The sequence below is a fragment of the Camelus ferus genome, chromosome 30 (genome assembly GCF_009834535.1).
Source record: "Camelus ferus isolate YT-003-E chromosome 30, BCGSAC_Cfer_1.0, whole genome shotgun sequence".
Classification (NCBI taxonomy): domain Eukaryota; kingdom Metazoa; phylum Chordata; class Mammalia; order Artiodactyla; family Camelidae; genus Camelus; species Camelus ferus.
In genome coordinates this window covers 11,115,614-11,127,174 of record NC_045725.1, presented here as the reverse complement: position 1 = coordinate 11,127,174, position 11,561 = coordinate 11,115,614, and the positions used below count along the sequence as shown (strand labels likewise).

Genomic DNA, 11,561 nt, shown 5'->3' with positions numbered 1-11,561 from the left:
TTCATCAAACTTTTATTAGTTCTAAAAACGAGACAATGTATGTGCATATCAGGTTAACATTCTGTGTTGAAGATAGTTCTTTCTGCGGCAAACTTTCTATTCAAAGAGAATCTGACAGTCCTGAAAGGAAGCGGCCACCCACATTGCTTTTAAATGGGGAAACATACTTTGAAGGCTAGTATCTTTTTAGTTAAGTCATTAAGAAAAAAAAAATTAATCTATTTCAAAATAGAGAAATATGTTTTAAGTTACTTTCACCAACCTCCAATCTCAACTTAAGATATATTCAGAAACACCAGCTTCTTTTCTGTTTTATCCTAGTATCAAGATTTCAAGGAGACTTACTAACTGATGCATTCAGTGTTATGATACTGGATCTAGGTTACTAGAGGATAAACTCCAAAAATAGCAGGAAAAAATAATAGATCATCATATCTGCCTGTGTTACTAAAAAATTGCTTCTTTAGATGTGAGCAAGTCATTAACATTCATTTTTTATTATCTGTTTTCTAGGATATTAGTTTTTCAGGCTGCTTTTCTTTGCTCCTCTATGAAAGCATGTAAAGAGATTCAGTGTAGAGAATGATTTATTTCAGAAGAAATCTAAAAATGAAAACTTTTTATTTTTCTCAAATTAGAGCTACGAACACCTCATAGGCTTAATACGTGAGGAAAAGAACACCCAGATGAAGCAATCACATGTTTTCCAATCCTGGTAACATACAGACAGAGCGGTATCAAGACCCTTAAAGTGAGGGGGGAGGGTATGGCTCAGTGGTAGAGCATTTGCTTAGCATGCATGAGATCCTGGGTTCAATCCCTAGTACCACCATTAAAAAAAAATCAAATTACCCCCCCACCTTAAAAAAAAAACTCTCAAAGTGAACATCATTTTAGAAAAACTTATTTTCATGCAGAAAATATTTTTTAGAGTATTATTTGATCCTGAATAATACTTTCCAATGCCCAAGTTACCTCTTACTCCTGCTTATGCTGCAAATAGAAGAATTTTTGATGTTTGTCTACACCTTAGTTTTAGTATATGCAGCACGTATTACTGCATTCATATGCCATGATTCTAGATCTTCAATAAAACATTAAACTCAAATGTAAATGATAACCTACTTGTGCCTTCTAATTTATAAATTGCTTATGTACTGCCTCTGAAGTGCAGTGTACTTCCTTATAAATCAGGGAAGTTTACCTTTTAAGATGGAGCAAAAGATGACAAGCTGTGGACCAGTCTGAAGCTTGGGTCCAGAGGAGCGGGGATTTTAACTGTGGGTAGGGGGGATCTCATTCTCTTGTGGGTCTACAGAGTGTCTTGAAGTTTTTTTCAGTGTTTCGGTTTTGGCAAACCCAAAGTGTGTTTTGCTAAGCACTTTCTGTTTTAAGCCCATGTGTTATAAAGGAAATTTCATCTGTATGTTTTTGATTCCTTTACACTTAACTTATCAAAATGTTGTTTTGTAAGAGCTATTTGATGTCCAAGAGGACATCAAGTATTTGAGTCTTTTTATAACTTTTATAAGTTTTTCTCCCTCCTTAGAAATAGGAAGTAGTGTTTTTCTGAGTAAACAAACTCAAAAATCCTAGAGGCTAGAGTTAGTTAAAAGACTTCAAACCTAGGCTAAATGTTAAAATTAATAATAAAACAAAAGATGGGGGAGTGGGAAGGGAAGGGACAGACTGGGAGTTCGAGATTTGTAGATACTGACAGGTATATATAGAATAAACAAGATTATAGCACAGGGAAATGTATACAAGATCTTGTGGTAGCTCACAGTGGAAAAAAAGAATGTGACAGTGAATATATGTGTGTTCATGTGTAACTGAAAAATTGTGCTCTACACCAGAAATTGACACATTGTAAACTGACTGTAACTCAATTAAAAAAATAATAAAAAAACAAGTCGTATCAGACTTACTATGTGCTTGGTTTGTTCAAAACATTTTTGTGTTTCAGCTTCTTTAATTCTTGCACCACCGTGGACGGTAGCTGCTGTTACTATTTCTATTTTAAAAGAGAAGTTACGTTGCCTGCCCAAGAGTTATGCAGGTCGTGACCGTGGAGCTGATCTGAAACCAGCTGTGTCCCTGGGTCTAGACTTTTAACCAATATACTGTATTGCCTATTTCCACAGTGTTATCCTGTAATTTAAGAACTTTGGACACTCCTTCAAATTAGTTATGTACGAATACCGAACTAGATACGGAGACGGTCATGTTCTTGCCCCTAGAGTTTCCTCTGTGATGTACACAAATAGACAAAGACCAAAACAAAGACCAAAACAAATGAACAAGACAAAAATCGAAAACACTGAATGAAACACTGCATGCTCCTTCAATGTCCTTTATTCGTTCAACACACGTTTATAAAGCTTTCACTGATGCCAGGCTCTATTCTGGTCATCAGAGACAGCAGTCCGCAAGCTCATCTCCTCATGGGTGATGGGTGCTGTAACCCTCCTGCCAGACCACTGGGGAAGATGGAGGGAACGCCTGGGCTCCTTCTGGTATTGCCCACAGTGATAGGAGGTTAGAAGGCAGACAGGATGACCTACAGCCCCCTCCCCCGCCGTGTCCAGCCTGTGTTCTTGGGATACTGTTTCCACGGAAACGGGAGCATTTCCGGAGTCCAGCTCTGTGCTTCAGATACCATTTTCTTCCAAGCATAGCTCTTCCTTTCCTCAGTGATTTCAAGAAGCTAGCATTCCTGTATATGCAAAATAAAGTTTTCATCTTTAAAAATCTTAGCTAAATTGAATAATAAAATACCCTCCCTCCAAAAAAATCCTTTAGAGAAGGGTTTTTCATATTTGTTTGTATAACCTGGGTGTGTTTTACTGCATCTTAATTATGAACAAAAGATTATAGCAAAAACTTAAGGAAGTTTAATGGTTCACTCATTAGGTTAATGTTTATTTGAAAGCTTTATGCGTGTTTTTCATCATGAAAGTAATACAAGCATAGTAAAAACAATGTGGAAATCAGAATTAAGTTAAAAAATGAAAATCTACTCACAAACACAAGCGGAGCTGACATTCTGTTGGCTATAGACGTGCGGTTTACTATCTTAAATGACTGACTGTCTTACCTTTAGTTACATGCTTACTTTTTCAGTATCTTTTTTTCTTCTCATTCAAAGCAAAGAAATACAGTGTTTTACATTTTAAAAGGAGCATCAGAATAGAATTTGGACCCTTGAATTTGGTCTTCCTTTACATTTGAAGAAGTTTACATTTTCTTAAAGAGAAGTCCATTTAAAGGTGCTGTTTGAATAATCCGAATTACCTGGCATGGGCCCCAACAGAGAGAAGCCACCCCGGGGTGTGTAGGAGAAACCCACGGAGGGGACGTGCTGTGTGATGAGGAAAAGCCGCTCAAAATGACACCCTTTCCTCAGGATTCCAAATCAAACCTGTTTTCAAATGAAATGGAATAGTTTAGAAAGAATGGATACTACTATACTGTAAGACCTGAAAAGTGGCTAGAAATAATAAAATTGTCAAGCCTGTTACAAAGTTATGCTTTTTCCAAGCCCTCAAAAAAATCTTAGATTAACTGTATTTTGTGAATATTATTTTTCTCATCAATACTACTTGCAATAATGAACACCTTTAAAAGGTTTAACTTTTAAAAGTCTCTAGGAACTTTAATTTGAAAAGATACATGCACCCCAATGTTCACAGCAGCACTGTATACAATAGCCAAGACATGGAAACAACCGAAATGTCCATCAACAGATGACTGGATAAAGTTGCAGTGTATTTATACAATGGAATACTACTCAGCCATAAAAAAGAACAAAATAACTGCCATTTGCAGCAACATGGATGAACCTGGAGACTGTCATTCTAAGTAAGCCAGAAAGAGAAAGAAAAATGCCATATCACATCACTCATATGTAGAACCTAAAAAGAAGACAAATGAACTTATTTACAAAACAGAAAGACTCACAGACATAGAAAACAAACTTATGATTACTAGGAGGGAAGGGGGTGGGAAGCGATAAGTTGGGAGTTCAAGATTTGCAGATACTAATATATATCAAGTAGATAGACAACAAGTTCATACCATATAGCACAGGGAACTATATGCAATATCTTGTAATAACTTATAATAAAAAAGAATATTAAAAGGAATATATGTATGTATATGTTATGACTGAACTATTATGCTGTACACTAGAAATTGACACAGCATTGTAAACTTACTATACTTCAATTTAAAAAGCATCTGAAATGTTTGTATAAAGTAAGCTTTAAAATACAAAATGCAAGCTGAAAGTGTTGTCAATTACCTCAAAGAAAAGAGAAAGCATGATAGTACTTTCATTTGTGCTGAAAAATAATATAGAAACACACTAAATAAAAATCAATGTTGAAAAAAGTCTTGTTTTAAAATTTTCCATGAAATCACTCCAAGCAGCCAGAATACACGTTTCACACCATTTTCCAGGTTCTGCTGATAAGCCGTTCTTAGGTTTGAGAATTTTATTCAAATGTCAAAGGAATAAAAAACAGCGAAATTTCTTCAAGGAAAACAGGGAAATCCCTGAGCCATGCATGTTTCAACCTGTGAATTATCTTACGAGATAACTACATAATTATCTTATGAGAGACAGGGTCATGGAGGTCACCAGGCTTTGGGCAAGTGGGTGATGGGTTCAGGGACACTTGCTGAGCTGTGGGGAGCAGACGTGTGCACGTGCGTGTGTAAGCACGTATGTGTAGACGCACGTGTCTGTGTGCACATGTGCTGTGTCTGCACACATGCACGTGTGGCACACCTGTACAAGGCTCATGGCAAGAGGAGAGCTGGGCTCAGCGTGTGCTCACTGGGACGTACGGGGCAGTGGGACAGGGACCAGGACCGGGAGAGGAGGGCTTGCCTGCAGAGGACCATTTAGGGAGAGCCCAGGGGTGAGGACGGAGCCCCAAGGAGCCCAAGGCAGGGCCTCAGAGAAGGAGGGCCAGGCCAGTGGATGGCTGGCTCCACACCTGGAGTAGGGGACCTCCGGCAGCTCCCGCAGCACCTGCACTGTGGCTCTCTCCGTGCTGGGCTCCCCCAAGCTGGTTCGCCCTCTTCCCTCAGCCACACCAAGCACCCAGGCCTCTGCTGGGGTCAAAACTCTGCCAGCCTGCTGACCCAGGGCCAGGGCGCAGCGTGGTCACTGGGCACTCCTCTCCAGAGGTGTTCACTGGGTGACTGTCTCTCCCAAGCTTCAGGCCCCCTATCTGGCCCTTGGTTTCCAATATGCCAACCTGGGTCACTGAAGTGCCCATCACCCACTGCCCCTCTTGTGTTCCAAAGGACAGTGACCAATGAGCACCCAAGTTCCCCTGCCCAGGTCCTTGCCTCTCCCATCACATCCTCAGGACCAAAATGCCCTGCTGGCAGGAGGCTCTCCAGATGTCCAGCCCCCATCTCTTTGGTCAGCCTCTGCCCGGAACCTGCCACATGGCCTCCTAGAGTTTGCAGGGTACCCTTGGGGTGAGGAGTGGGGGACCTCAGAGAGATGGCCACGCCCGGTAAGGACAAGGAGCCACAGCGACAAGGGAGGGAGATGATGAGTGGTTTACTGAGTGCTGACCACACACCAGAACCGGTCTCATGGGACTCCCATGGGGTAGGAGCCATATGGGCCCCATGCTGTAGCTGGCAAGGTCCCCATCTGTGGAGGGATGCCACACCCGCCTCCCACCACCATCCCAGATACATCCGCAAACTGTGTGAACCACCCGTGCTCCCTGCTCACAATCAGCAGCCCCAATGCCTCAGTTTCTCCACTGGATAACAAGGGCATGGGCTGGACACTGGCCTCTCAGGCTCCAGGATCTTCCAGCCTCACCTCAGTCTGTTAGAACATCCCCCAGCCTGGCCCAGCACACAGACGGGACCCAGGGCCTGTCTCCATCCCCTCCCCACCCACTCCAGGATGCCAGTGGCATCCCCAGACACCAGTCACAAAAGGCACTCTGTTGTCCTTCCCGGCCCTCTGAACAGTGCCCACCTGTGTGTCTGGGGAAGGCTGCACTGGGGAGGGAGGGGTGGCCAGGCACCCGCGGCACTGAGGGCGGCCTGGGGGGCTGGCGCGTGCGCAGGGCTGGGAGAGCCAGCAGGAGAGGCTGCCCAGGGGTCCCTGCTCACTCTGCCCACTGCAGCCTGCCCTCCCTGCTTGGGGTGTCCCATGGGCCCCCACAGATCCCCCTGGTCCATAGCAGATGAGGCGGCTCGTGATCTGGAGGCAGAGGCAGCTTTGGCAGGAGACCCCCATCACAGGCCCAGGACAGCCTGTCTGATTTAAGGAGCTCAAGGCAGCAAGGAGGGGCTGGGGAGCCCAGGCAGGCCTCCCTTCATGAGCACAGAGCCGGGTGGGGTGCTAGACCAGCCTTCCCCCCAGCCCCACAGCCGCCATCTGCCCCCAATCCCAGCCCATGCCAGCCAACCAGGCCCCCAACCCCCGGCTGACTGTGGGGCGTCCCAGGCCTGCCCTAAGGCCCCTGCCCCTATTCCACTCACAGCAGAGAGGTGGGGGCAGACCAGCGAGGCATCCCCACTGGGCAGGGAGAGGGTACCTGGTGGGGCTGGGGTGCCGGCGGGGCTGGGGTGCCAGCATGGCCGCCCCCCCCCCAGGAAGCCCACCACACCCACCATGCCTGCCAGGCCCAGCCCCCAGGGAGGTCTTCCCCTGCCTGCATGCCTGGGCACAGGGACCCCAAGGGGAATGCGGCGGGAAGTCACCTGAACTGCCCAGGAAGAGAGAGAAAGGACCCCAGAAGGTCAACTGCTGGAGGGGTGGAGGGAGGGGCCTCGTCTGTACTGGTTCTGTGCCAGACTGCCCCATTCAGACCCTCACTCTCATTACACCTCTGTTTGCTGAGGGTCCTGTAACCCCAAACACCTGCAGGCCTTGAAGATACTTGTGTGCTCAGGTTTTTGCTCAGGCCGCGCCCTGTCCTGGGCTGCCCCAACCTCTGCCTTGCAAACACCCACCTATCCTTCAGGACACGGGGCTGCCCTAGAAAGTTCTATCTGAGCCTGCTGGGGCCTTCCAAGAGCAGACGTGCCCTCCTCCAAGCTCCCACGGCGTCCTATGCCCCCAAGCATGCACATACATCCTTGCACACATGCACCTGTGTACACACAAACACACTCTCTGGAAAGAGTCCCAGGTGAGGACAGTGAGAGTATCTGTCCCATCAGCTGGGGAATCCCGTGGGTGCAGGGAGCTCTCATGAGGACGGGAGGCTTCTGAAATTCTGGGTGTGACATAGGTCACCGCCCTCTCCTCTGCATGTTCTCCTGCTCCCAGGTCAAGACCTTGAGCCCTGAGAAAGATGCAGCTTCCATGCCTGCCCAGCTCCTGGCCTGAGTGATGCCACACCTCACAACTGGGTCTGTTCCTGAGGTCCCCAAGAAGAGGGGCTCATCCAAGGTCACCTGTCTAAAGTCAGGGAAGGCCCCAGTCCCTGGTACCCAGAGGCAACAAGGCTCCCCAATCTGGGACTCTCCAAAACCTGTGGGGTGCCCTCTCCCCTCTCCCCGGGACAGCTAGGGTGAGGAAGGTTGACAGAGAGTGTGGGCTGGGCAGGGTTCAGGGCCACCACCAGCTAGTTGCATCTCAAGTGCCGGGCCTGGTGGGCTGGAGACAGGGCTGAGCTCTGGGGAGACGGCCAGCCCTGCAGCCAGGATCAGGGCTGCGGGGCACTTGGCTGGGACAGGCCAGGAACGGGGCACAGGCGTAAGCCAATTGGTGCCCACCTGCATGTGCGCGTGTAGGTATGGGAGGGTGTGCACAGGCAGCAGAGTGAGTCGCAGGGTGTATTTGAGTGTGTGTGAGAGTGTGTGTGCGTGTGCATCTGCTGCTGCTGAGAGAAAACCTTTCTAAAGGTGACCCCAGTGAGGGGGGACCAGGACAGTCAGGGCTTGGGCCGGGAGCAGGGACAGCAGACGGTGGAGGGCGCTCTCTCATGTCCTGAAATCACTGGCATTTCTCTGGGACAACTGGGCCTCACAAACACCTGCCCTGGGGGGCCCCTGACAGCTCCCCAGCCCTGCAAGCAAGTGGTCTGCACTGGGAGTGCCAGAATCCCGCCAACCCCAGGCCACCTGCCGACTCCGCCTAGCTCAGAGGCCTGCACCCCTGCCTGAGCCCTTTGCCCCTCACTCAGACCTTCACCTGGTGCAGCTCTGACCCACCTCTGTCCGGCCTGCCACCTACTCATGCCAGCCGTGGGGCCTAGACACCCACACCCCATCATGCACCAACCACTGGCACAGCTGGACCTCAAGCCGACAGGTCACTCACTCAGCAAGTGCGTTCCTGGCCGGCCTGGTCAGGCTGCGTGCTGGGTGCTGGGCACCTGCACGGGCGCCAGTAGATCCCAAACCTCCTCACACCCACCAGCCCAGCTCTGTCTCCTCCAAGACACCTTCCCGGACTGTGTGCGTGGCCCCATGAGCTCTCCCCTCTCACCCAGCCCCCTCACCTACTTGGCCTCATTAACTGCCCCGGGTGTGTCCTGGTTCCCATGAGGAGGGGGCTTCATATCCCCTGAATTGCTGAGGCCACCCTCAATACCACCTTCACTGTCTCTTCCTTCTGCCAAAATGCTTGTCCCCAGACAGCCACGTGCACAGTGCTGTCAGGCCTCTGCTCAAGCACCACCCCAGAGAGGCTTCCGTGTACCTGCCCTGAAGGCACCTCACACCACCGGCCACTCGGTACACTGGCTCCACTTCCTGGCCTGCGCCATGACCTGACAGTTTCACAGGGATCCATACGTTCCCACTTCCCTGTCCCTCCCCAGCGGGGATCAGAGGAGGCTGAGGTCTTGAGTGATTACTGACCATCGACAAGGCAATCCTATTAGAGAACTGCCTTGTCAATAGACAGTAATCACTGAAGGCCGGATGGGTGGGTGGATGGGTGGATAAGTGGATGGACTAGGGGGCAGGATGGGTGGATGAGTGAGTGAATGGGGGGACAGGTAGGTGGGTGGATAGCCAAGTGAGTGGATGGATAGAAGGTGGGTGGGTGGGTACCTGAGCAGGTGGACAGGTGGATGGAGGATGGATGGATGATAGTCCCATTCCTCCCTGACAACTTCCACAGTTGCTGACACACAGCACTACAGACTGGCCCCACGCCCCTTGCAGCTTCCCCCCAGCACCCATCCACCCACCTCTCTGGTCGCCTACTCATCCTGGCCTCACATTCCTCCTGCACCCTCTAACTTCCACACCTTTGCTCAAAGTGTGTTTCTGCCTAGAGAGCTTCCTCCTGTTCTCTGCCAGAAAAACACATCCTTCTCTAGGGTCAGCCACTGCGGGAGCTTCCCTGACATCCCTGACACACCTCCGTCACTGCACCGCGCCCAGCAGTAGGGACTTGCCACACGTACCCCCCGGCCCACAGGCTGGCCTGGGACTGGTGGAACCAGGGATGAGAGAGGCGGGTGGTGACAATGACATGCCGCTCCTACCACACCCACCCCAATGGACACCAAACCTCTAGGGGGGAGGCCCAGCCACCACCAGGCCCATCTGGCCCATCGGGACCCCAGTCACTAAGTTCTCTCCCACCCTGTCACCACAACTTCTGACCCTGCTAGCCTCTGGATGCCGCCCCCGTTATGGGGCTTTTGTACAAACTCTTCCCTGTTACTACATAGCCCCCCACCTCTCTTTTGCTTCCCTGTATCTGGGAGGACACCTGGCTCTAGGCACCCACGCAGGGCTGTGTGACTCTAAATTGCAGCCTGGTCAGTCCAGCCTGGTGCCCTGTGCCCCTGGTTCCTGCTGCTGCAGCACCTGGCCTGGGCTGGTGCTACCGCCTGACAAGGACCTAGCCCAGGGCCCCAGGAGCTCCCTCATCTGCTTCCCATCTGATCACTCGGGGCCTCACCCTGCTGTGCCAGTCCTTGCCGGTGCTCTTGCAAAGCTACACTATCTGCCTGTAACCTGGTCACTGTGGGGGGTCCGCCACACCCCTCTGGGCCCCCAACCTTGGACTTCCCTGGGAGGGGTGGGAAGCCAGCTGGGTGGGACCCTGTTGCCTCAGAGCCTGACCTGGGCAGGGAGACTGTGTAGAAAAGACGGAGTTGGGGAGTCAGTGGCCCCTGAACCTGAAGGCTGTGCCCCTCCCCTGCTGGGTCGGCCTCCCCCCAGGCCCAAGCCCCAAGGACACAAAGCGCAGATGAACTTACAGGTCAGTCTCAGCCCACAGACTACAAGTCTGGTTGGTGGTGCCCTGGGAGGGAGGGGAAGCTGTCAGGCCACATGCCTGCCCCACAAGCCCCACCCAACTGTCCCTGCAGGGCCCACCCTGTGCTGGTTACTCTGCCTACCCTGTTCCCGCAGAGACAGAGTTGGAGGAGGAGGAACTGAGACCCAGTGCAGGGAGGAGGCTGGCTCAGGCCCCCAAGCCCCGCTGTGTGGCCTTGGGCAGCTCCTGTCCCGTCTGTGAGCCGGGATGGGGAGCAGGGGCTGAAGCCCAGTTCTAGATGCCCTGGTGGCCAGTCCAGCTTAATGCAAATTGGGGTCACAGGGAGACCCTGGGGCAGGGGTCACACGTAGGGCCTCAGCAAATGCCCCTGTCCCCCAGGCTGCGGTGTGACAACAGCAGGGGTTCCCACTTTGTAAGGGAGGGAGCCAGGGCACAGGGAGGCTGAGCAAGGCCCAAGGCCACACGGCGGGTAAGGGCAGGCCTGGCTCTTCCCACGACCCTGTCCTGGGGCTCGAGGCCTGGTGCTGCCCTGTTCCGGCTGGGTAAGTGGGCAGCTCCTGGCTCTCAGCTGTTCCAAAGGGTACCATGGCTTCTGCTGCTCTGAGGAGCAGGGCATGGAGGGCCCAGGAGCTGGCGGCAGACTTGTTTCTCAGCAGAGGATAGTTCTCTCCTCCCCAAGGGAACCACCAGGCTGACAGGGCCAGGGGTGCAGTGGCGTCGGATGTGGGTTGAGTGTTGGCCCCTACATGGCCCTGCTGTGTGACCCTGGGCAAGTCCTCTGCCAGCCTCAGTGTCCCCCTACCCATCACCTGGGGGGAGAAGCAGCTCTCTCAAAAGGCTGACCTAAGGCCGAGACAGTGAGCACACTCACCACACATGGGGTCAGGCAGAGGAGACACGCACCCAGACGTGCACATGGAGAGCACTCACACTGTTCATTTGTCTCCTCATCCCGCTCCTGCCCCAGGCATGACCTGTGTGCTTGTTCTCCCACGCCCCCCAGGGACAGCACGAGTGATCAAGCTCTCACAGCTGCTGGCTGAGCACCAGGCTGAGCCTCCCCGACACCCAGCAGAGACTGGCTGCTGAGGGCCTCCAGGCCCCTCCAGCCACCCTCCTTCAGCCCTCTCCTGGGTTTTCTCCATCCTGGTCCTCTCCCCTCAGCAGTCATGACTTCATGCCCCCGAAGACCTGAGCCCCTCAGTAGCCCCAGTGCCATGGGGGACACGATGAGGGACAGCCTCTAAACACTGGGGAGCCACTGAGGAGTTAGGGATGGAGAGGCCTCACATCTGGGGCCTGCACTCCAGGCCATGCTGACGGTCTC

At 51.5% G+C, this 11,561-nt stretch overlaps 1 pseudogene; it reads right to left on the bottom strand.

The window, feature by feature from the left end:
* Positions 1-2,325: 2,325 nt before the first annotated feature.
* The window catches only part of LOC106729641, a 45,940-nt pseudogene continuing 36,704 nt past the window's right edge, over positions 2,326-11,561 (bottom strand).